Source organism: Amblyomma americanum, chromosome 2 (genome assembly GCF_052857255.1).
Source record: "Amblyomma americanum isolate KBUSLIRL-KWMA chromosome 2, ASM5285725v1, whole genome shotgun sequence".
Classification (NCBI taxonomy): Eukaryota; Metazoa; Arthropoda; class Arachnida; order Ixodida; family Ixodidae; genus Amblyomma; species Amblyomma americanum.
Window position 1 is genome coordinate 94,929,732 of NC_135498.1, and position 26,212 is coordinate 94,955,943.

At 42.3% G+C, this 26,212-nt stretch overlaps 1 long non-coding RNA gene across 1 annotated transcript; it reads right to left on the reverse strand.

Moving 5' to 3' along the window:
* Window positions 1-7,513: 7,513 nt before the first annotated feature.
* On the reverse strand, window positions 7,514-10,313 carry LOC144118829 (uncharacterized). Its single transcript, XR_013312159.1, has 3 exons — window positions 10,222-10,313; window positions 9,912-10,092; window positions 7,514-7,594 (listed from the first exon to the last, which is right to left on the reverse strand). It is a non-coding gene; the product is annotated as an uncharacterized LOC144118829 (long non-coding RNA).
* Window positions 10,314-26,212: the final 15,899 nt, after the last annotated feature.

The window sequence follows — 26,212 nt, forward strand, 5'->3', positions numbered from 1 at the left end:
ACAAGTACGTTCAGCATTGCGCGCAACATGAAAGCTGTACCTGAATCACGAGCAGCATGAACAGCAGGGGCTTCAACAGCGACAACCACCAATTTGGCGTCCAGTTCGTGAGCGACGGAGTCCAACTGCAACAAAACAATTACGTCCAGCGATGTACCCAACATGAAAGCCACCGTGACAGCTACAACACGGGGTCCCAACCAGTCGCTCTAATTGTTTTGAAAGAAGTTAGGACGGCGCTAAAACGACAAAGACAAAGAGGCACGAACACAACAGGACGGGCGCCAACTTGCAACTGAAGTTTATTGCACCAAACCCCTACATTTTATGCATCAACTGAGCCGTATCACAACAAGCTTATCACACAACAAAACGCAATTTCTTCAATAGTCAGAACATCGGAAGTAGGCGCTACTTTTACAGACCAGAGACGCCTTCTGCACTATCCACTTGATAACAGCATTATTCTTACTTTATAAGTAAGTCCCCAGATTAAATGAGTGCGCAACCCACATGAAAGCAATTGATCATCCAAATGATACACACACGCTTGGGCAAGCCAACCAGCGCGCAAACTCAGCAATCGTGATTTAACACAAAGAGTGATAATGAAAGAATGACCAACAACAAACGCGGAAAATTTGGTGGACATGAAAACTTAAACCTTCGGGGGAACCTCCCAGCGTCAAAGTACTATAATTATCGTCAAAAATTTAAAACCTTTGAGATAACCTCCCAGCGTCAAAGTGCTACAATATTGGTTTCTATACAATCGCCTTTTCGGCCGATAAAACACATCGATGAAAAACAATGTATGCAGAAAACTTGCAAACACTGTAAAAAAAAAATGCTCCGCAGTACAGAGAAACCCGCTGGTAATGCGTTGCCGGAGGGTTTTCCGCAACATGAGGTACGGACTAAATGTCAGAAACAGAGACTCCGTATGACGACTGTCACATTCTTGGTAACGGAAAGTTACGCCATGCTATGCACGAGACCGAAATTGTTTTTTCACAACGAATGCTTATGTTTTGTTCTTAATGAAGTTTCCGCAATGTGTATGCATACGTCCTCCGTTCGCTCGGAAGTCATTTCATCTAGAGCGGAAATTATCTGTATTGTAATTATGTACCTTCTGTAGTACATGAACATGCGTCTTCGTATAGCTTCTGCCCGCAATGTTCACTGCAGATATAGCCGTCCAGGTGCCGAAGAAATAAGTATTATGTACAAGGCTTTCCTTTACGCATATTATGTAGTGCATACGTACAAAGAATGCAGCTTAGAATGAAAGAGTGGTAAGTGTTTGGGTGAGTACAAGTACATACGTTTTATTTTCATGGCAAACTACACACACTGTACACCTGCACATTGCTGTCGGATCCATCTGAAAAGCATAAAAAAATCCTCATTTAGTGGTCACACAACACCAAATATAAATTTCACAAATACATTTCAACCATCCGCTATTGAACAATCGGCTTTCGTAGAAGCTTTCAAAAGCCATTCACCGAGAACCAACCCGTTATAATTTATTGCCCAAAATTCATTTCTCATAACAGTAAACAGTAAAAACCACCGGTCCAGAAAGAAGCAGACAAAATGCGCTTTCCCGGGCGGCACTGTGCGCAAGAAAGTCTTTACAGTTGCTTATCATTTTGTGCAAATAGAAAGTAGCTCAGGATGGGGGCCAGATACAATTCACTGCAGGTGCCTTTCTGTACATAGTACTAAATGCACAACTTAGCGAGCAAGGAACATTGGTAACATCTGAAAAAGGTGGGAGACGCTTGCCGAATTTATCGTCCATCCAATTTGTTATAGGCAAGAAAAGACGAAGCGAAAGTCCCGCACTCAGTTTATATCCAGTTCCCGGGCATGCCCGTTGCGGCAGATTATGACGCTTTTTATTATGACACAAACTTGGAATACGGCCCCAGGAAGCACACTTCCCCAAAACCGCATGTTTTCACTCATAGCTTCCATTATCTCAGCATGTGCAAGAAAATGTACTAATATCTGATGTCAGTGAAAATGCAGTCACACGTACCGGAAGCAGCTCACTAAGGCATTCCAATATCTCTGCAGTGTGCCTCACAAGGAACGGATGCTCAAGTTTCAAAAAAGGGCTCTTGGCAGAAATTTAACCAAAGGCCGTTGCCATGTGAACCTTTTCAAAATGATGACCCAGAAAGACGAAGTGTCCTCATGTGTCTGATGCAAAAGAAGGATGAGGGCATGAGTCTTTCTGCTTTCTGAACAGCTGTGATAAGTTTTTTACTGGTACTGCTTGGTGCAGCTTCAGTCTCCTTCTTGACATTTTGTGAAATAATTATATATCTGCGAAAGATCTCGCTAGCAAACATTTTGGCACTAATGGAGAAGCAAAAAGACCCATGTCCTAGGCCTTTTTTTGTGACACTAAAGGAAGGCTTGCCTTTTAGAGTCATTGATTACGAAGAGGTCCATGTGGCAACAAACTTTGAGAGAATTCCTTCAAGGGCTCTTTGTTCTCATGAGGTGCCCTGTAGATATATCACAACACCTCAGTGAGATGTGACCAGCCCTGTGAGTTCACTGTCACTTGACATCAAGGGTATGTACTTTCCCTCGCCACATGCAGCAATGATGTATATGTCAAGAGAAAGCATAAAAGATTTCTAAGTGCAATTCCAAATTGCTTGCGGAGGAAAGCACAAGAGTGGCCATGCTCAGCTGTTACCTTTGCTTCTTGCTCGAGTTCTACAGTGAGTACTACGTAATGACAGGTGTCTGCATCAACTCATATTTAACACCCGTCCTGTGCGACCTCCATCTTGCACTACATGACAGGCAACTTTATAACACCTTTCATGCAAAGAGTGTCATCAGGGTCGGTGTGTTCTGTCAGTTTCCTGGTCCTGTGGTTTGTGCTGTGTTTTCTACTCTTAAATTATTTACTGCCTTCATTCTCCACTCCATGAAGCCTGAATGTGCTACACTGGGCTGCTCTACGCGTCGTGGAGCAGCCCAGTGGCCATTTTTTTTTCATACGTCGGAGGCACTCAGCTCGAAAGCCATGCTTACTATATTCAGCAGACAAGGGTACATGTGAGACACATCATTAATAACTAATTCTCACAGTGGTATCTGGTGCAAGAATATCTAAATACTACTCAATTTTTGCTTAAGTTTTCAGATACACTCTTAGATTAAAAACATAATTTGGCTACATTAGCAGAAGCACAGCACCAAGGTACTCACCAGTTACCTGAAGCACTGTACGCAAGTTCTCGTGCCATCATGAATACAGCACACTGTCCATGTTTTCATAATGCCATGTCACTCCAGCACTTCGGTAGCAAAATTTTCCTTTAAAAAAAGTAGTTTTGTTTATGTTAGACTGGTCATATTTAATTTTACTATATACTATGAACTTCTCATTGTACTGCCCCAGACTAAAAAATACCAATGATCACGCTTTGAATTATGTCATATGTGATCACCAAATTATGTGATCACCAATATGTTCTTAGAAATTCTGATTGAAATAAATCTGACAAAATAATATTTCAGAAAATGTGGCACAAGGAAGAAGGACGCTAGCTAGATAACCTGGACGATTGTTTTCAGTTGCATGCAGCCACCGGCACCATTGCACACAAAATGTACAATAAAGTGGGTTTTACCTTTCTGAATAAAATGTAATGCTGCAAACATTTAAGTAAAAAATTTCAACCTTCCATTCCGCATAAAGGAAAGAAAATTCCTCTCGTTTTTTCACAAGCCTCTGCAAGTACACAATTCAGTGAATCTACTTTACAAGTACTTGAATCTATCAGCACGAGACAGGGACGAGAAAAGAAACAAAACAGGCACTGACTCGCAACTGAAGTTTATTGAAGTGAACAGAGAGTATACGGAAAAGCCACACGCCACAATCTACACAATTACACATAAGGTACATCACAACATAAGTAAAAGATTGCCTTTAACATTCCTCTCATCTAGACAGTCCAACCCGCTGCATGTTAACGCTATGGGCAGCACACTCACACATTCGTCACCGAGTCATAAGATGTGTCTAGCCTCGGTAATTTTCTGGTTACTCTGCTGTGAACGTAGTGCCAAAATGCGTGTTGCCGAAAGGAATGGCTAGCAGCCTTCACATCCCTTGTAATATGCAGATAAGTTACAACCCCTACCAATATCCAAATACCTCTCATGCTCCTGTAGTCTTACATTGATACACATTCCAGTTTCACCAACATAAACCCAACCACATGATAATGGTATGCAATGCATGCAATGGTTGCAAGGCACATATATGTTGCCACGTTTCACTCGACACATGTGCTTTTCCCAAACGAAATTCACAAAATTATTAACAATTTTACAGATTGTAGAAAACTTATAAGGGGCCGAACACACCATTTTTACGTCATACCTTCTGGCCACAGTTTTCAAATTTTGCAACAATTTATGTATGTACAGTAACACAGTCAGTCTTTTGGCATCTTACTGGCTGGCCCCAGCCTGATCATGCCAGTCCCTGCGAAGGGGTTTCAGCTTTTAACATGCTAAAGGGAAGAATGGCACACCATCAAGTAACGAGGAAAGCAGGACAGCACACCCACGCACAAGTGCCAACCCTGGAGCAGATACAAAATTCAAGAGCGCGTGCTTGACATTCAGCGTTGACAGTCAAGGAAACTAGGAAACACGGATTTGATCGCTAAAGATTGAACGAGCCCGATCCTTGGCTGCCAACGCTGAATGTCAAGTGCACGCTCTTAGATTCTGGATCCGCTCCATGGATGGCACTTGTGCGTGGGTGTGCTCTCCTGTTGTCCTCGTTACTTGATGCTGCGCCATTCTTATCTTTAGCATGTCAGACCAACTTGCCCAATCTTATATGCTCAGTTTTAACAATTTATCGCACGCTTCTGCAATAGCATGGTTGGGAAATCATGCTTTCATTAGCCTTAAAACCTTCTCTTGAAAACCAGTTGTCACGCTGTAAAAGCATGGCTTCACCAATACCGAGCCTAGACTTGACGACGCAATGCTATTTTTCACTAGATTAGAATCATTCGACCAACAGTCAAGTAGCTGCTTAACACTCCTGGGTGAATATCGCTAGCACACATGGCGTGTGCAGAACACCAAGGTAAGGTTCAGAAACCGCAGCTCTTTTTGTTGGGACATTTTCTCCAAGGTAAACTTAAGACAAAGGCCTTGCTCCTTAAACAAGTTCACAATATGTACAGGTCCCACACTATCACAACCTTTGTAAAAGACCAGAAAATCATAGACGTAGCGAAATATTTCCCCCCACCCATGCAATTTCTTGGTAATCATTCCTTCCACCCTGCTTAAGAGAATATTGCTTAGCACAGGGGCAACCTTCGAATCGATACATTTAGCAGACGTTTGGACATATGCCGCACTGCCATACTCCACAAACATGCTCTTCCCTTCAAATAAAAGGATGCAAGTGCCAAAAAAGACATGTTACACACCCGTTCCTAAACACGAGCTCATCGTTGTGCTCCGATATACACATTCATAAGCTTTTCACAAGATCTTCATACGAGATAGAATAAAATAGTTCTACATCGACACTAATCACAAGACAATCCGCTGGATTGTCATTCTTAAGATACTCAACCACACTGCGAATTGAGTACAAGAAATGGATCTTCAAGATGCGAAGTAGACAGATGCTTTTGCAAATAACCAGAGATAATTTTGCATGAATCCTTTTCTGAAATTCATCTGAAGAGCATGTTATTGAATAGCATTTATTTGAAGAGCATGTTTGTAGAGTAGCGCAGTGCGGTATGTGTTCTAAAGTCTTGAATATGTAGTGGTTCAAAGGTTGACCTTGTGCTAAGCAATATTTTCTTGAGTAGGGTGGATAGAATAATTGTCCAGAATGTGCATGGGCCGGGGGAAAAATCTTTTGCTATGTCGATGATTTTCTGGTCTTTTATAAAGGTTGTGATAGTTCGGGACCTGTACATCTTCTGAAGTTGTTTAAGGAGCAAGGCCTTTATCTCAGGTTTACCTTGGAGCAAATGTCCCAAGAAAAAGAGCTGTGGTTTCTGGACCTTACCTTGATGTTCAGCACACTTCATGTGTGCTAGCGAGTGTTGAGCTGCTACCTGGCTACATGTCGACCATTCCAAGCTAGTGAAAGATAGCATTGCACTTTCTAGCGCGGGCTCAGAATTGATGAAATTATGCTTTCACAGCATGACGACTAGTTTCCAAGAGCAGATTTTAAGGTTAACGAATGCAGGATTTCCAAACCTTGTTACTGCAAGAGCATATGATAAATTGTTAAAGAAGCTGAGACAGTTTTGCGGTGACCGGCACAATCAGGCTGGGGCCAGCCAGCGAGATGCCAAAAGACCAGTTGTGTTACCGTATGTACATAAATTGTCGCACAATTTGAAAAATGTGGCCAGAAGGTATGATGTAAAAGTGGCTTTCTCGGCCCCTAATACGTTGTCTAATTCATGTAAAATTTTAAGAATAATTCTGTGAATGTGGCTCGAGAAAAGTACACGTGTAGAGTGAAATGTATATGTACCTTGTAAAATGAATGTGGTATCAAATATCATTATCTTGTAGTATGGTTTACGTAGGTGCAACTGGAAGGTGTATGAATGTAAGACTACAGGAACACAAGAGGGTAGGGGCTTGGCTAGGTGGTTGAGGTAACTCTGCTGTACACTGCACGGGATGTGAAGTCTGCTACCTTTTCCTTTTGGCAACACGCATTTTGGCAGTAAATTCAGAGATTAAATGGGAGATTATCGAGGCTAGACACATCTTATGACTCCGTGAAGAATGTGTGTTTTGTCTATCATGTTATCACACAATGAGTTGGACTACCTCGATCAGGGAAATGCTGAGGGCGATTTTTGACTCATGTTGTCCTGTATGCTTATCTGTAACTACATGGTTTATGGTATTGCTTGGCTTTTTATATATTCCCTGTTCACGCCAACAAACTTCAGTCGCGAGTCAGCACCTGTCTTGTCTCCTTTCTCATCCCTGTCTTTCGCCCTGGTGGATTCACCGCAATGGCTCACCTATGCAGAAATCCAAGGCATGACATTTTCCTCTTCACACTCGTGGTTCAGCGCATAATACGGCAAAGGCTTTTCAATTCCAAGGAAAGTTCATGGCTCCATTGAACACTGCCTCCTGCTTACAAGACACAGAGCAGCAATCATTGTAGATTCTACCTGTGACACAAAGAGCAAAGTTTTAGTTTGAGTGGACTAAACTAGGAAAGCAGCACAATATATCTATAGCCAAATAACTGAACTGAAAGAAATAGAGGGTAGTGTAATAGTGAACACACTGAGATATTGCAAGTGAGATATATGCATAATATATTGCAATATCCAACACTGCTACCATTGCCTTAGCCAACTACTTCATAAATAACAATAAATGCAGTATCACAAAAATACTGATAACGTACTATTAGTGTTAATAGTAGGAGTGCAGGTTCCATGAACAAAGAAGGGCCCAGTGCTGACTGTCGTTCCCACAGCAGCCTTGTGACCAATGGCTGGTGTAAAGGAAAGAGGAATGACTGAAAAGAGAAAGAGCCAGGGGGAAGGAAAATAAGTATAGAAGGGCTTAGGATATCATAGGCAAATAAGGTTGTTTAGACAGTGAGCACAAAATAAACATTACCACACAAGTAAAGACATACAAGACCAAACATATATATCATTGTGCAGAGTGGCAAACTTGATGCCATTTAGCCCAAAATATGTTTTCAATAAAGTGATTATAATTATAATAGAACAACTGACCGAGTGAAACCATAACAGGGATGAACCAGGAAGTTGTTAATATTCTGGCAGAAATTAAAAGAAGAAAATGGATCTGGCCAGGGCATACAATGCAGAGAATGAATCACCAATGGTATCTTAGGGCAACAGAATAAATTTGATGGATTTTAATGGCACAAGGGCATCTGTGGCCAAAGAGTGCCTTAGCACAAGTTAATTTCGTCTACTCAAGGTGGAATCAGAGACCCATTTCCCAAGCATTTCATTTCAGATAAGCTGAGCACCACGCCAGGAAACAGCTTGTGCATTGTATCACAACAAAATGAATTTCACCCTAAGGAAAATATAGCAGGAGATAGCTGATTATAAGCTCACTAGATAAGATTAGGTGATTTCTGATAGTGTGGGATGTAGCTGGTGCAAGACACAGATAATTAAACTGGAAAAAGCCATTGTCCTGAGGTGAATGTAAACTAAGCAATGAGGATAATGAAATTCGCTACACTAGAGCTGTTAAGAATCAGCTCAAGTTCCATGCTTCAAGATGATGCAACTTTGCTCAGTGAAAAAAAATCATAAGTTCACCCAAGAATTGATATCTTGGCGGTATCAGGCTGCAGGTGCAGATGAATTAATCCTGCCGCAGAGAAGAGCTACATAGAGCACAAAACATTTTAGGCCAGTCCTACACTGACAGCTGTTAATAACTATTTTAAAACTGTTTTTCATTGCACAAACAATAATACCGAGTTTGTGTTGGTCATGTGATTATGTTACTGAGGCTCTCCTAAAAATTCTAGCCAGAGCTAAAATACAAGCTCTCTCAACTAAGTTTTTATATCAACAATGACAACATAAACACATGCAGATTATTCAAGTAGAAGTTTTATTCTTCGTGACGTGCCCTACAAATTTTAAATTATACTGAAAAATAATAGAGTGGAGTGCTTGTGCCAAAAATACTAAACCTCAACAACAAAGAGAACACAAGATAAAGGCAACAACATATTGCCCAAAATTTAAATGTTTGACAGAACAAATATGAAAATAAAACCTCTCCACAACTGGAACAAAACAGCGTGATACCGAGCACACATTTGAAAATTGTTTCATCCAAATCCCCAGTCTGGTGCTCCAGAACTCTTCAGCCAACATGTCATGAAATGTACCATAGTTCTGGTAGCTGTAAAGAGTATACAGCTGATCCGGCATTTTGATATGTGAACAGTAACCCTCAATGACCACCAGGCTGAATACTTTCAAGAGGCTGTTCTAGTAACAAGACTGCAGTGAAACACTTAGCAAGTTATGCTGGCGTAATAATGCAAACCGTTAATCTGAGAGTTCGCTACCACGGAACTCTGTAGTAACTCCTAAAGTGTTGCAATCGAATGAAAAAAAGGACTGCCTATTATATAAACAAAAGTCAAGAGGCTGCAATGCAAGGCCACGACAGAAGTGCTGCAATACAGCAATAGCGATACAATGTACACTTTAAGCAACACAATAAAACATGATCTTTTATCCTTAATTATCAGAATTTAAATATTTGTTTTCCTTGCTCTCTTGCAAAATTAAATTTAGATCGTGAAAGCGCTCAAAAAGACAAGGATACAGAGATTTCCACACAGTGCGCTTACTTCCAGTGTCTTTTTGAGCACATCCACTATCTAAACATGTTAACCCAACTAGTCTAAACGCTGTCGTTATTCCAAAATTAAGCCTTTCACAAAGTGGGAGCCCCTTTCCCCATACAAGGTGCACCATAACTAATCCAACACTTTTTTCATGATATGTTTTCTCTGAGAATAAACACTGTTTGAAGATTTTGCAATAGTACTTGTCTTTTCGATTCTACGAATGTATCATGCAAGTGTTCAATGAAATGACCATCTGCCTATCTTGATCATTGCTCAAAATCAGGCTGTAATGCACCATGAAGGGCAGGCTCTGCTTGATTTTTATGTTTTCCTAACGAAGCATGTACGTGCAACCCTTCTGCTGGCATGTATGCAGCAGGTTTGTATAGCTAGGCGAACTGTGGTTTTGCTATAAAGATGAAATGGTACTTTGGAAGTGAATGGTTTTCTAAAATGCATTTAACATACATACCGGGGCTTTAACAGCACCTGGTGTAAGCAACATCAGTGGGGGGACCGCAGGAGTGGCCTAGTGGTCCGAGCATCTGCCTCGCAAACAGGAGGTGCGGAGTTCGATCCCCAGTGCCACCGGGTAACCAGCGGTGATACAATGGGTCGTTTCAATGGCCAGTTTAAAACTTGAAATAACCATGCTGCAATATATACAAAAAATGATTTGTGTGCTCTCTCTTACATGACATAGTTAATCATATCATAGTGTTGGTAGTACACAAAATGCATGTGTGGAACATATACATGCACTGTTTTTGTTCACATCTTACCTGCTATGTGCTGTTATGGCATGTTATGTGCCGGGAAAGCAACAGGTAGTGAGCAGTGTTGTGTTGCAGCCTTTCTTCTGGTGGAATTTGAATCATGTGAGGTGCAGCTGAAAGAAATTGTTTCATACATAAGTATATTTCATGTAACACAACAAGTGCACAGCCCCATCATGAGTTGTGGTTTAAACTAACAGCGAGCTTTTTACTACTCTATTTAACATATGATGCAAGTCAGTGATGCTGGAGGCACAAAACTAAATACTGTGAGGTAACAAGAGCTAATATGGACAATCATGCCTTTAAGAGATATTGTCAATATATATTTTCCTGAATGAACTAAAGTTATCCTTAGAAGCATTCAGGGGAAGATAATTTTGCTAAATGCCTTTTGCCAGAATAGGCCTTTTATGAACCAGTTGCAAATGAAAAGAATAACTTTAAGACCATGGTATGCATTCTCTAACGCCAAAGTAGTTGCATACAAGCAGTATACTATGCCCCTAGTTTTATGGTGGGCCTGTACTGCACAATTTTCATGCAAGGTAGTGGAAAGTATGTGCCATGAAACAGACCTCTGCTTGCTGAAACTGGCAAATAAGTACTGGGTTTTTAAGGCAGGAATGAAGTTACATAGTTCCTTCTGCAGGTTTTGAACTTCAGGTTAGTTATTTGAAAAATATCAATCCCTGAACTGCAATGATTGAAGTTTTTAGCAAATAACATTTCCATTGTAACAGTGGAAACGCTCTTTTATTTGAGGAACGACTTTTCAAAAGCCTGCGTTTCATGGTGGCTGTCAAGTAGCCCTGATAAAAAGAAACCAGTCACGACACACAACCAAGCCCCCGTAGCACATTTTCAACTATACCCTCATGATATAGCTTTAAAGTAAGTGTTAAGCAATACAAATACAAATCCCTTGATTTCCTTCATGATTTATCACTGGTGTATACATACAAAGATAACCGTAGAAGATGTGGAGTGCATGGTACAGAGAGAGTAGGCAGATGGTTTCTTGACACTCAAAAAGTGAACAAGGGAAGGAAAAATCTCAGGGTGCTTGCCGTTTCGACAAGACAACTTGTTTTCGTCTGGGGTCAACATATACAGAGGAAACTTAGAATCAAGTACAGGGTTGTCCACTCTTAGTGCGAACACGCGAGCACATGGCTGTGCTCTTTGGGCCACTGTGTCTGACATTGCCGCACATCGAAGTGTAATATGACACGAAGCACCACATCCAGGTGCATCTCCTCGTGCGCCATTTTGCAGCGATGAGTGGCTGCACCGCACACAGTGGACCTCTAAAGAGTGCGGCCATGCGCTCACATGTCTGCACTAAATGTGACCAGCTCTGTACATTCCGGAAATGGCATAATTATTTGAAAAGGCCTTGCACATGGTCAGAGGTTTCCCAACCCATAATTTCCCCCTCCTTTCCTGCTTTGTTTAATTTATCGTTATACTTTAACCTTACGCCCTGCACCTCCTGACATCACTTCTCGGAACCTTGGCTGCCATACTCCTCCCCCTCCCCCTTCTCTTTGCCTTTTCTCTGAACCTGCCCTCATTTTCTCTTTTTCCTTCAAATTATTTTGCCCCCCTGGTATTTTATTCTGCCATGCTGCTTAATTCCTTTATCCTAGTTTTTCAGGAAAAGGCAGCCAGCCATACCAAGCCACCTGTTACGGCTGGACATAAAGCCATTCAAGCCCACTATCCACACTCCATACCCCGAGATTCGTTTCTACTGAATTGGGCTTTTTTGTTTTCACAGTTTTGCAGGTCAACCGGTTAATCTTCTTTAGCAGCTATCATGCCTGGTCAAGGTTCACGCTCCCCATCGTAACGCCCTTCCCATATCGCACCCTCATCCCACACAACAGGCCTTTCGCCTCGAAGTGAAAACCTTATTTAAACCCCACCAATGATGAACACTTTGCCAGACAAAGACAAGTCCTCTTGTCGAAACGTCGGCAAGCACCCTGAGGCTTTTCTCTTCCTTATTCAGTTTGTGAGATACCAGGGACAGGTGTTCAAGCAGCCATACCACACTAATACCCCTGTCACACGGGCACCGCAAAGGCCTTTGAGAATCATATCCAAAGGCGTAAGGAGTGCAGCTACCCGGTACAAATGTTGCGCCTTTGTCGCTAAGGGCCTTGGAGGCGAATTCGCTCAACCGAGACCTTCGGAGCCCGAAGACGCGGCATTCGAGAAGCTGTGATCGCAGTACCATCCAAAGTCAAAAAGTAAAAGCAATAAAAAAAATAAATAAGCTAATAATGTTTGAAAAAATTTTTTTCAAATACGAAAGGTGTGTCTGGCTTTGGTTTTTGTACGGGTGTTTATGTTTTATGTTCAAATTTCAAGACAGTGAAAGTGTTGCGGCAACACCGAGCGCCCATGGTGGCCAAGGCAATACACGTACAAAACCTGCTCCTGCTGATGAGAGTAGCTGTTGCAGTACTTTTAAGGACGCAATCAGAATAAAAAAATTGTCAAAGCTCAACGAATGAACAGAATACACCACTTTAATTTTAGAACACTCACTTCAGCCACCTCGAGTATAGCAGCGGGTGCTAAGCCTGAACGACTTTCACCTTTGGGCTGAACCGTGTAGCTGCATCGCTGCTCCTTTAAGCTTTCGCTCCTTTGGTGAAAAATGGTGCCTTTGCTGGAAAGGCCTTCGAGGAATGCCATGTGGCAGGGGTATAAAGCACATTTTTTACTGACACGAAAGACTCAGTGCCTTTAGTTCTGACAACATTCTGAATCATGCTTTGGTGGCTTAGCATATCAAAATACTGGACATGACAAAATCAGCTAATTATTGAGGGCTATTATTTGCAATAGGTAAAATTATAACATTCTCCTAAAATAATGAAAAGAAACCACCAGCACTGACATCAATGTACAATTTGGCTGTAAGATACTGACATGACAATATAGTTACACGTAAATTCCCTTCTCGCACTTCAAAACTGCATGCATTATTTCTAGAAAGTGCGAGAACAGAAGCTCATACATAGTGCCAAAGAAAAGAGTGCATAATAGTACCACTTATGAGGTGTTTATCGGCAACTGCAATGAGCAAGGCTATGTTAATGGCAATCCAGAGTTATTATGTGTCTTACGAGCGCATGCACTTGGGAGGTGATAGCAGCTGTGCACGCAGCTGTCCATCGCAGTTTTGAGTCTGTCGAGATAACACATGGGGTAAGGTATTCCCTGTTTTGCTGCCGAAGGCAAAGCCGTCAGCGAGTGGAGTTGCCTTGCTATTCACTGTCAATATCTACTGCTCAAAGTAAAGGAAACTAGGGCATAAAACATACAGCATTTCATATTATGCTTTGGCCAAATGCAGTGAGAATGGAACAGACTAGAGACTTGTCTTATGACGTTTGCACTCTTTACTTTGCACCAGAGGAAAATAAATTTATGTACAGTTGACCTACTGTTTGCCACAGTCCTAGAAGAAATGAATTCAGGTCTCAGAAATTCTACCGAGAGAATACTGATGCTGCATGACCATTTCTCTGAACTGTTCTGAAATATGCAGAAGTTACCAATTTTTTTACTACCTGATTACATACTGTAATCTTTGCAAAGAATATGAGGTTAACGGACTGGGAAAAAATGTCAGGAATGGTACCTTTGGTACTGGGCACGTGGAAAAACAAATGACCCACTGGGCGTCCCCAGGAGCTCTGCTACCAGGCACCCCTAGCAACAGTAGTCAATTTTCCAGATCCAAAGGAGCCATGCGAATGATTGCCGAAAAGTCAAGTTTAAGGACAGCAGATGCATGAACACAAAACAGTTTTCCAACTTTGTTTCAGTGTGATAAATGGTTTCAAATCTCTAGACTATATCTGGTAGTACACAAATTATCAGAACACGATCTCCCGCTCAGAATCATCTCAAAACACATTCGACACGCAGTACCAACATGGACAGTTCGTGCTTAATTGAATCCAAAAGTTTACGCTGATCGACCAATATTACTCTAAATAGAGACAGAAAGCGCATGCACGTTGTACTGATGTTATCGTGAACATAACATGCGACGAGACGCAGGGTTACAATACAAACAAAAAACCGCTTTCAAAATTTGAGAACAAAAGGCTCACCTTCTCACAAGTTCGCCAAACCGGAGACGTTGCCGAGTGGCTGCCGCCAAAGTCACTCGCAATGCACAGAAACAATAAAAATGCAGTGCCGCTGACTTTCCTTGAGCAATTCCAGTCGATTGAACTTCCAGCTGTTCGCACCGACTACCTCTGCAAGCATGTCTAAAAGTTAGCGGCGCAGCCACGCCATTTGCAATTTACGGAGCTACACGGGAAATTCATAGCGCCATTCGCGTATTCGCGCTCAAGCTCACGTCGCTGATGTCGCAAAGGCGCACAACGGCAAAAACATATAAGATGCATTTAATTTTACGGTAGCTTTTTTAGCTTACAACCTGAATCGTTTGATATATTGTTTTTTCTTTTCGTTGCATGAACGTTATTACCACCAGCGGCAGCGCAGCTTGGCCATGGCTAGCCATGGCGAAGTCGAAGCGCTAGCCGAGCCCGCAGTCGGAAACATGTGCGCAGTTAGCGCAGTGTAGAGTTGAATGAACAGGCGCTATGGAATGGGTTTTTGTTCTTCCGTGTTCGCTGCGTGCGTCCTGCGCGTTGTGTGTCTTTAGTATGTGTGTGTGTATGTGTGTGGCCGGAACGCTGCATTGGAGTGTACATACAACAGCTCGCTGTCCCGTGCGGCATCGGTGCGTAGTAAAACGATCATGCAGAATGTGCGTTACAATGCCAGTGGCCCTGCACGAAAGAGGAGACTTGAAGCCGACGGAAAAGCTGCTCTCCCTCGTGGGACTGCAAGAATCTGGCGAGTACCAGTCGACGCGCGTTTCGGTGGATGATTCCGTTTACCACGCCAAAAAATTCAGCACTGGCCAACAGCAATGATGAACTGCTGCTGCATCATCACCTGTGTGATGTTTGTGACAAGCTTGTTGGATGTGAACGTGGCCATGAATGGTATTCGCCGAGCAGCGGCCCTCAGGGCGTGGCACCAGTGGATACCTGAAGACGATTACTGTTTGCCCGCGCCCTGGCGCCTCGCATTCAACCGAATGTTTTGGCGTTAATTATTTATATCTGAATTTCACACGTAGTTGGACTCGCAAATATTACAGCGTACAAACGTACCGTCGGAAGAGAACCCCTTTTTCATTTTTTTAGGGAGGGGGTGGGGGAATTACCGTCTGCTCAAATTTAATGTCACTAATATTTTGAGCTTATTTTCTAAACAGGTGCCGTGGTGGCACTGTAAGCAATGCATTTACTGGGCAGAAGTTTATTTTATGTTGTGTTGGCACAAGGTTAATGATTGTCATTGTACTGGGGTGCCATGTTCAAACAAAACATATAATTGTACACTCTCTTTGAAGAATGTCTAATGAGGTAATAAATTACTGAGCAGCGAGTATGCACTGTGGTAAATGCGACGAACGTTACTGAATTACTTCACACTTGTCATGTTCTGTTGTCGTTTGTGATTACGTATGCCTTGGTGTCTGCCGCTTTCCAGTGTAGGGGTCGAGAGGCATGTCGAGCTCCACTTAGCAGCTTTTTTTCCTTCCACTCTCTACTGGCCAACGTGGTAAAATAAACTCAACATAATGCGTGATTGCTCAGACCTAGATTAGACTACCATTTCACTTATTTACTCTGAGGGCCAATTGGCATCGAAGAGAGGAGAGCGACTAACATAAATACATGTGTAGGCAGATTAATTAAAATGATTATACACAGCAGACTTGAAAGCATTGGATGCAGTGGTGGACATGACGAAGGCAGAGAAGATGTGACAGCTGGAAACGTAGAAAAGTGGAGATCTGCGCGAGTTTGTACGCGACTTAAGGTGAACGCTAGCAAAAAATGAAGAAGGCGCAGAAGACTGAGGCCAGAGTTAAAACTGTAGTTTAACAGAGGAAAGCACCTCCCAGCAAGCCAAAATGTGCACATGCAAGCAGTTATGTGAACACAGAACATAGAAAATTAAACTCCTTTTTGGACAGAAGGAAAGCTAAGGCACATTGCTTATTGTGATGTTGCTTAATAAGTTGGTGTCTAGTTGTTGCCCTTCATATCTGGTCCTTCCACACCCAGCAACTGAAATGCCATCAAAAAGGAGCATCTCCAATCACTCTAATTACATGGGAGGTACACATCGCCAGATGTCAGAGGCTTGGCGTCTCATCTTGCAGACTAGCTAGTTTGGCAGATTTAAACTTTACCGCATGTAAGAGGCATGCAGCAGCCTTGAAGGGGAGTACTTCATAAGTGTTACAGCATATTGTACAGTGTTGGCATGCTTCATTATTTACATCACAGTAATATGCTAGCACAGGCTGGAAAGTTTGTAAGTGAACAGAAAAAAACAATGTTCATGCCATATCTTAGCCACATTCTTAGTATTGTATAAAAAGTGCAAATAAGGAATTCCTCATATTTTTGTCAGCTTTTTCTTTCTGTGCATTGATTTTTTGCAAGTTAGCAAGGTTCTACAGTGTTGTGTGCCTATCGGCTGGTCCCTTGTTTGTCAAAGGTACCGAGTGCACAATGGGTCGTGTCAGTGTAAGCTAAGTAAACGATGGATAGAAAATTCGTGCTTTCAGAGTATTTCCAGAAAAAACTGCTATTATTTCCTACTCAGGATGGGGGAACAGCATCGATGGTGCACATCCTCCTTGTCACTGCAGCAATTATGGCTGCTCGCTGCTTTTTGGTGGCGTTTCATTTATCTGCAGGAAGAGCAGGCATGAATGGGCGGCAATAGTTACCTACAAAATTAAACATTGTATTGAGCAATATGTTGTTGTGTCGGTGATTTTGTTATCCATGAAGGAGTTGGTGTTTTTGATTAATGGTTGTGTAGCAAAGATGTAACTGCTACATTGCACTGCTTTCACAGATTTGTTTGCCCATGCTTTTGGTTAAATGGCAGATGGAAATTCGGCTTTCAACTTGTGCACTTTCATCATGTTTGCAATGTACTTTCAGCTGGTGTTCAGTTTCACTTTGGAGAAGTTGTCCAACCATTGTCTGTGTCTAAATGTTTTCTAACAGTTGACCTCATTACGCAGCATTTCTCACAGAAAGCAAATGTTGCAGTAACATTTTTATTAAATGTTACTCTATCATGTGGCTAGCAATGTAGCGAAAAATATTTTCATCAAGTCAGCTTTTAACATTATAGCAAATTAAGGCCTTTGTTATTTAAAATTGCTCAAAATTTGTACTAATCACTCAACCTTGAAGCAACGTAATGCGTTATAACCCTTCCTCGGCTCTTCATTGTGTTAATCACATTAGACATGCTCACGGTCGTTCGCCATGCTAGTTTGCGGACATTGTTGGCTAAAAGTAAACCAGACAAATAAAAAATCGGACGTCATGTGATGCCTATAGTCTGCGGGCCAGCAGTTCATCGTGTAAAAGTGGCGTCACATCATAAGCATCTTCTGTTTTTGCTGCCTTTAAGCAAGTTATTAGTGCGGTTGGTGCAACACATTGTCGATGGGGTCAACCGTCCTGTCGTGTTAAGTTTTGATCGCTTAAATTAAATGTTTAGTATTTTTCCGTCCAACGACTACAGAGGAACACGGACATTTCCTTCAATTCTGGACTGAATATACGGTCATTCGCTACGTTTCATTGAGAGCAGAAGTGGTTCTGTATTTAAAACGTACATAGTCTACGTTATAGGTACGGAATTTTTTTACAGTGAACGTTGAAACCTAAAGACAGCCTTCGAGAAACGCCACCTCAGCGTCACTAATTGAAATGGACGGCCTACTAACGCATGCGCTTCCCGCTTTCTTAATAAAAAATGCCTCCACTACTTCTCGCTCAAATCTGTCTTTACCGCTCTTCAAAAAACTTGTTTTGCTCAGATCCGGACTACACCCCTTGCACGTCTTGCAGTGATCTGCAAGGAAACTTCCATGATGTTGGCGCACATTCCGCAAGTGTTCACTGGCACGTTCATTAAAACATCGACCGGTTTGCCCTATGTAAACTAAACCGCAGCTTAGAGGAATCTGATATACGACTTGTGATCTGCATTTCGTGAACAGTTTTTGATGTTTAATAGGGCAAACCGGTCGTTTCTTTTCCGGTTTTGACATTGTGCAAATCTTTGACAACTTTGATGGGGCCGAGATCACAACCTGCGCCTGATGTTTGCTTGCGACTTTTTTTATACCATGGGACACCTTATGCATGTACGGAATCACAGGGACCATTTTTTTTGCTTCCGGAAGTTTCTCATTACAAGGCCGCTTGAATTTCTAGATTAACATTTCAGAAACAGCCAAAATCAAATGGGGCGGGTAACCCGCTTCGTGCAACCTCTGAATTTGGGCGCCGAAGCTCATAGACATCGTGTGATGGCACGACTTTCTTAAGGCACTCTGAAGGGAATTAGCGATTTTTGCTCTTTTTACGAGTTTAGAATGAGCACTATCAAACGGTAACAGCCCTTTCTTAGATCTGGGATTGTACGCCCAGCATAGGTGATCCTCCATAAAAACCAATCTAACGTCTAAAAACTGCAGTACTCGATTCACTGGTAACTCCCACGTGAACTTGAGGCCCTGGCTGTTACTGGTGAAGACTGATAACACACTTCCTGCCGCCGAAGCTACACCGGACTCATGAACATTCTTCATGATAACCAAAAAATCGTCCACGTATCTAAAAATGGATACTACACGTGGATCTCTAAGTTGACTTTTGATTTGATTCCCAACATCTGACAAGAAAATATCACAGAGTACCGGTGCCACTGAAGACCCTAAGCATGCACCTTTTTTTCTGGACAAAGAAGCTACCTTCAAATGAAATGGCTGTCGAGCCTAAGTAGAATTCTAACAAGGCTACATAACTATCACTGCTAATGCCAGCTGCATTTTGAAACTGAACTTCACCTGTTGTGATGATCTTTTCTCTGACCGCGCTTAGAAGTCCATGATGAGGAACAGAGTAATATAAATCTTCAATATCGATGGAGAAACCCATGTACTCGAGGGAGGGCAAAACGTCCAGTTGCTGCACGACATACGAGGAACTACGAACCACGAAAGGATCATCTTCCACCAAAGAACCGAGGTGCTTCTGAAGGTAACTACTGACAACGCACTGCCATGTCCCTTTTTCCGACACGATGGATCTTAGTGGCATCCCAGGCTTGTGGGTTTTGACCGTGAAGAATATTTCAAGGAAGCCCCTCTCTTCACCTTTTGCTCGCTTCTTGATGGCATCCAGGTGCAAGTCATCCCAGATCTAAGAAAGGTCTGTTACCGTTTGATAGTGCTCATTCTAAACTCGTAAAAAGAGCAATAATCGCTAATTCCCTTCAGAGTGCCTTAAGAAAGTCGTGCCATCACACGATGTCTATGAGCTTCGGCGCCCAAATTCAGAGGTTGCACGAAGCGGGTTACCCGCCCCATTTGATTTTGGCTGTTTCTGAAATGTTAATCTAGAAATTCAAGCGGCCTTGTGATGAGAAACTTCCGGAAGCAAAAAAATTGGTCCCTGTGATTCCGTACATGCATAAGGTGTCCCATGGTATAAAAAAAGTCGCAAGCAAACATCAGGTGCAGGTTGTGTTCTCGGCCCCATCAAAGTTGTCAAAGATTTGCACAATGTCAAAACCAGAAAAGAAACGACCGGTTTGCCCTATTAAACATCAAAAACTGTTCACGAAATGCAGATCACAAGTTGTATATCAGATTCCTCTAAGCTGCGGTTTTGTTTACATAGGGCAAACCGGTCGATGTTTTAATGAACGTGCCAGTGAACACTTGCGGAATGTGCGCCAACATCATGGAAGTTTCCTTGCAGATCACTGCAAGACGTGCAAGGGGTGTAGTCCGGATCTGAGCAAAACAATTTTTTTTGAAGAGCGGTAAAGACAGATTTGAGCGAGAAGTAGTGGAGGCATTTTTTATTAAGAAAGCGGGAAGCGCATGCGTTAGTAGGCCGTCCATTTCAATTAGTGACGCCGAGGTGGCGTTTCTCGAAGGCTGTCTTTAGGTTTCAACGTTTGCAAGTTTTCTGCATACATTGTTTTTCATCGATGTGTTTTATCGGCCGAAAAGACGATTGTGTAGAAACCAATATTGTAGCACTTTGACGCTGGGAGGTTATCTCAAAGGTTTTAAATTTTTGACGATAATTATAGTACTTTGACGCTGGGAGGTTCCCCCGAAGGTTTAAGTTTTCATGTCCACCAAATTTTCCGCGTTTGTTGTTGGTCATTCTTTCATTATCACTCTTTGTGTTAAATCACGATTGCTGAGTTTGCGCGCTGGTTGCCTTGCCCAAGCGTGTGTATCATTTGGATGATCAATTGCTTTCATGTGGGTTGCGCACTCATTTAATCTGGGGACTTATAAAGTAAGAATAATGCTGTTATCAAGTGGATAGTGCAGAAGGCGTCTCTGGTCTGTAAAAGTAGCGCCTACTTCCGATGTTCTGACTATTGAAGAAATTGCGTTTTGTTGTGTGATAAGCTTGTTGTGATACGGCTCAGTTGATGCACAAAATGTAGGGGTTTGGTGCAATAAACTTCAGTTGCAAGTTGGCGCCCGTCCTGTTGTGTTCGTGCCTCTTTGTCTTTGTCGTTTTAGCGCCGTCCTAACTTCTTTCAAGATATGAACCAACTAGCCCAAATCAAAGTACTTCTTGAGCTCTAATTGTGTTAGGAGCGCTGCGAACTATAGCGCGGGTGCAATTCATGTCTTTTAGTATCATCCTTCTAAAAAATGATTATCTTTTCTTTACGGTTTTGAAGCCCAGCTGTGCAGTTTTTATAGTTGCAGTTCATGTTAACATGAACTAGTCCAATACATGGGGAATAAGAGTTCAGGCAGGTCTCTGTGTGTTTAATCTGCGTAGCATTGACGCATTCGACTTCTGGCGGCCGCGTTCACAAGTTTTTAATGTAGTGCTTCGTCAATTGCGCTCCGGGTCCGGTAATCGACCGGCGCTCGTTCACGGCTACATTCAAGATGGCTGTCATTCTTTATGCCGAGGAAACGAGCTGCGCGCCGGACTGCAAGCTCGACGCTCGCAACGGGTGATACAGGTGTGGCACGGAAGCGCAGAAGACAATTTTTGGCGCACCAGATCCTGGTTTTCAAGTTTTTATAAAGTCCTACGAGTTTACTTTTCTCTTCCCGGTCGATTTGAAAAGCGCACTGGCGTGCTGTCACTGCACGGGTGCAGCGCGCGTCTTAACTACAGCAAATGACGGAGTCTTCTGTGGCCAAAATTCTGAATTTTTGAGCTTTTCATGCCCTACCTTTTTCCTCGGCAGTTTTTAAAATGACGATCCCGAAATAACTATGCGAGAACGCTCGTTTTCGAAACGTTTGTCCATGTTTAAGACCGTCAACTATTACTACTTATGTTTTTCAAGGACGTGTCTGTCTGCAATCAAGGTCAAATTGGCCAAAGCAGTTACCACGTGACCACACTATATTTCATAGCAACAGTGAGTGCTTAGGGCCTCAATTGATGTCTATACTTACAATCCGTTTTATATCAGTTTTATGGTGCGCGTAACAAGATAGAAAATTATCTTCCGATTTATGTTTTGCCGTCTATTGCTCAATTAAATTCTAGAAAAAGCATAGAAAAAAACCCTCTGCTGGATGTAATAAGCTTCGATGATTTCAAGCTTATTACATCAAGCAGAGGGTTCATATCTGCATATGGAAGACATCTGTTCCGCTTTCGAAAGTAGAGGTTAGCTCTCTCAGTGGTTCATTATCAGCGTTATAATCATTGCTTGGTTCTTTTGGCACGTGTGCCTTTGTTATGTCACCACTTGTATATGTTCTGTTTTGCTTTTATCTTTTCCTTCTCGTTCGGTTATTAAGTGTTTTCTTCCATGAATAAACTTAGTTGGAAGTTGGCGCCAGTCCTGACTCGTGTGTGTGTTGTCTCCGTCCTTTAGCGCCTGTACGCTTTTTGCGTAAATCATTAATGGCTGCATTTGGGCGAGTTGGTTTTCCATTCTGAACGTAAAAGCGCAAAAACACAAGGACACAGACTGAGGCAGACAACACGAGCGCTTACTTCCAACTGATTTTATTTCATGCAAGAAGCGAAATTTACACTCTTGATAAGTGTCTGCACATGCTTACAGGGCAATTACCGCAGAGTTATGACTGATACCAGTTATCATGTAACACATATGAAAGATGTCAGATATGCCATCTCTTTTTGTGACAGCAGAATTGATGGAGCACTTATGCAATCATCCCCAGCTCGCGCTATCTCCAAAGCTTCAACAATTTCTCGGGTAATTTGGCATTTGTGCATGTAAAGGACTTTGCACTTGTGAAAGAGAGGAGGACAACCCTCTTTACTTTTTCTTTTGCACTTTAAACAATGAATGCTCATGTGCCCCCCTTTTTTGTTGTTCACAACGTAGTCATGCTCGCTCAACCGCTCGTTCAGGCATCGTCCCGTTTGGCCTATATAGTATTTTCCACATGATAAGGGCACTTTATAAACAACACCTTCTTTGCATCTCACAAACGGCTTTTGATGCCTGATTATGCAACCAGTTTTTCTTTGGTTTCCTGAAGTACTTTGCTTACATAATGACATCAGCTTATTTGGGGCAGAGAACACCACGTCAACGTTTGCCCTGTTACCAATTTTTTTGAGATTGTGTGAAATCTTATGTTTATAAGGAATGACTGCAAATTTCTTATTGGCTTTTGTCCCTTCCGGCTCGTCCTGGCACTTGGCTTCCAATTTTTTTCTTTTTGACAAGTCCTTCTGCGACAGAAACCAGCAGGTGTAACGGATAACCCACATCTTGCAATTTGTTGGACTGCAGGAGAAGGCTTTCTTCGATTGCATGTTCACAAGACTTCTTTGTACAGTTAAGAAACCCTAAACGAGCTATGTTTCTTTTTATAACCTTTGAGTGCGCGGAACTGAAGGGTAAGGGCATTTTTCCATCCCTGGGATGATAAATCCAGCAAGTGTGGTCTTCTAGAAAGGTTAACCTGATATCGAGAAAGCGTATGCTACTGTTCTCTGGCATTTCATGCGTGACTACAAGAGGAGATAGGCTACACTTGAAATGATCTAAAACCTTTTCTACCGCCTCATTGAGGGTGATTGCAGTGGTGTCTAAGAAGATTAAAAAATCGTCGACAAAACGAAAAACTTTTAACACCCCTACGTCTTCAAGGCAGGCTAAAAGCCTTCTGTCACATTCAGCTAAAAACAGGTCACTTAACAAAGGAGCTACGCTGGACCCAATACATATTCCTTGTTTCTGCAAAAACAGATCGTCGGCCCACTTTACAAACATAGAATTGAGATATGTGCTTAATAGCTCCAAAAAACCCCCAACACTCACTCCCACTGAATTCTGGAAAGCAATGGGGCCAGCGTTCTCAATACATCTTTCAACGCACTGCAATAATCCGTTTTTCGGCAAAGAATAGTAAAGGTCTTTGACATCGACCGAGAAGGCAAACATGTTCTTTCCATCACTTTGCTTTAGAAAATCAATTACATTTCCTGAATTTTTTATCATGAAAGGGTCATCAACAACTAGCTGTTTTAGACATTTCTGTAGGAAGTCAGAGACTGGTTTTTGCCAGGTGCGCGCTTCCGAAACGATAATTCTTAAGGGACATTCCATTTTGTGTGTCTTAGCGGAAAAGAACATGTTAAGACTTAGATCACTGGCCTTTTCTACGGACTGAGCTAAGCGGGTTAAATTCAAGGAGATGTACAACTTTTTTGCTTTTAATCTTACTTTTGACAAATTTATACCTTTTTGCCTATCAAACACTTTCTCAACAGCATGACTGACTTTTTCATGAAAAAGTACCTTAGGCATCACAGCAAAACCACCTTCCTTATCACAAGGAAGAAGACATAAATCGCCTTGCTTCAGGAATTTCAAAACACTTGAAGGGGAAACTTGAGGCTTTGTCTTCGAACACTTCTTTAGAACGTCGACACCCTGCGAGACGCAGCTCCCTTGATCACTCGTAGGTGCATGTTTGGAGACTGTTCGGACCATGGCCAAGAGTTCCGGTTTTGATTTCTTTTGTTCCACAGCGAACTTGGGCGCCAGCTGAAGTGTACGGCGTACCTCTTCGGGAAGTGTTACCTCCCCAAACGTACGGACGTGGTTTTGCGACCTAGACAGCCGTGGAGGGACCAGTTTGCGAAGCCCTGGCAGGACAGTACTCCATAAAAACTCAGAAACCTGGTCGAGCGTTCGATTGAATTGTTTCCATTTTCTTTTGGCGTTCGGCAGGCTCTCACCTGTAAAAAGCCTTGCTTGCAAGCAATCCTTGTACAGTCTTGCTTGCCTTCTCCACTCCGCTCGAAGTATCTTGAGAATCCTTTTGCCATGGCTGACCGAAGGTGGAAGGGATCCAAACAGGGCTAAGATAGTCGGGGGCAGCACGTTGCAGCGAATACAGAAGGAGAGAGCACGAGCTTGGCAGATGGCGTTTGCGGTGAGGGAAACCAGAAGATACGAACACTTGTTCACACATGAAAAAGAGCCCATTGTGCTAGAAATGTAATTCAATAATGGCTGCATTTGGGCGAGTTGGTTTTCCATTGTGAACGTAAAAGCGCAAAAACACAAGGACACAGACTGAGGCAGACAACACGAGCGCTTACTTCCAACTGATTTTATTTCATGCAAGAAGCGAAATTTATACTCTTGATAAGTGTCTGCACATGCTTACAGGGCAATTACCGCAGAGTTATGTTGGGGGTTTTTTGGAGCTATTAAGTACATATCTCAATTCTACGTTTGTAAAGTGGGCCGACGATCTGTTTTTGCAGAAACAAGGAATATGTATTGGGTCCAGCGTAGCTCCTTTGTTAAGTGACCTGTTTTTAGCTGAATGTGACAGAAGGCTTTTAGCCTGCCTTGAAGACGTAGGGGTGTTAAAAGTTTTTCGTTTTGTCGACGATTTTTTAATCTTCTTAGACACCACTGCAATCACCCTCAATGAGACGGTAGAAAAGGTTTTAGATCATTTCAAGTGTAGCCTATCTCCTCTTGTAGTCACGCATGAAATGCCAGAGAACAGTAGCATACGCTTTCTCGATATCAGGTTAACTTTTCTAGAAGACCACACTTGCGGGATTTATCATCCCAGGGATGGAAAAATGCCCTTACCCTTCAGTTCCGCGCACTCAAAGCTTATAAAAAGAAACATAGCTCGTTTAGGGTTTCTTAACTGTACAAAGAAGTCTTGTGAACATGCAATCGAAGAAAGCCTTCTCCTGCAGTCCAACAAATTGCAAGATGTGGGTTATCCGTTACACCTGCTGGTTTCTGTCGCGGAAGGACTTGTCAAAAAGAAAAAAATTGGAAGCCAAGTGCCAGGACGAGCCGGAAGGGACAAAAGCCAATAAGAAATTTGCAGTCATCCCTTATAAACATAAGATTTCACACAATCTCAAAAAAATTGGTAACAGGGCAAACGTTGACGTGGTGTTCTCTGCCCCAAATAAGCTGATGTCATTATGTAAGCAAAGTACTTCAGGAAACCAAAGAAAAACTGGTTGCATAATCAGGCATCAAAAGCCGTTTGTGAGATGCAAAGAAGGTGTTGTTTATAAAGTGCCCTTATCGTGTGGAAAATACTATATAGGCCAAACGGGACGATGCCTGAACGAGCGGTTGAGCGAGCATGACTACGTTGTGAACAACAAAAAAGGGGGGCACATGAGCATTCATTGTTTAAAGTGCAAAAGAAAAAGTAAAGAGGGTTGTCGTCCTCTCTTTCACAAGTGCAAAGTCCTTTACATGCACAAATGCCAAATTACCCGAGAAATTGTTGAAGCTTTGGAGATAGCGCGAGCTGGGGATGATTGCTTAAGTGCTCCATCAATTCTGCTGTCACAAA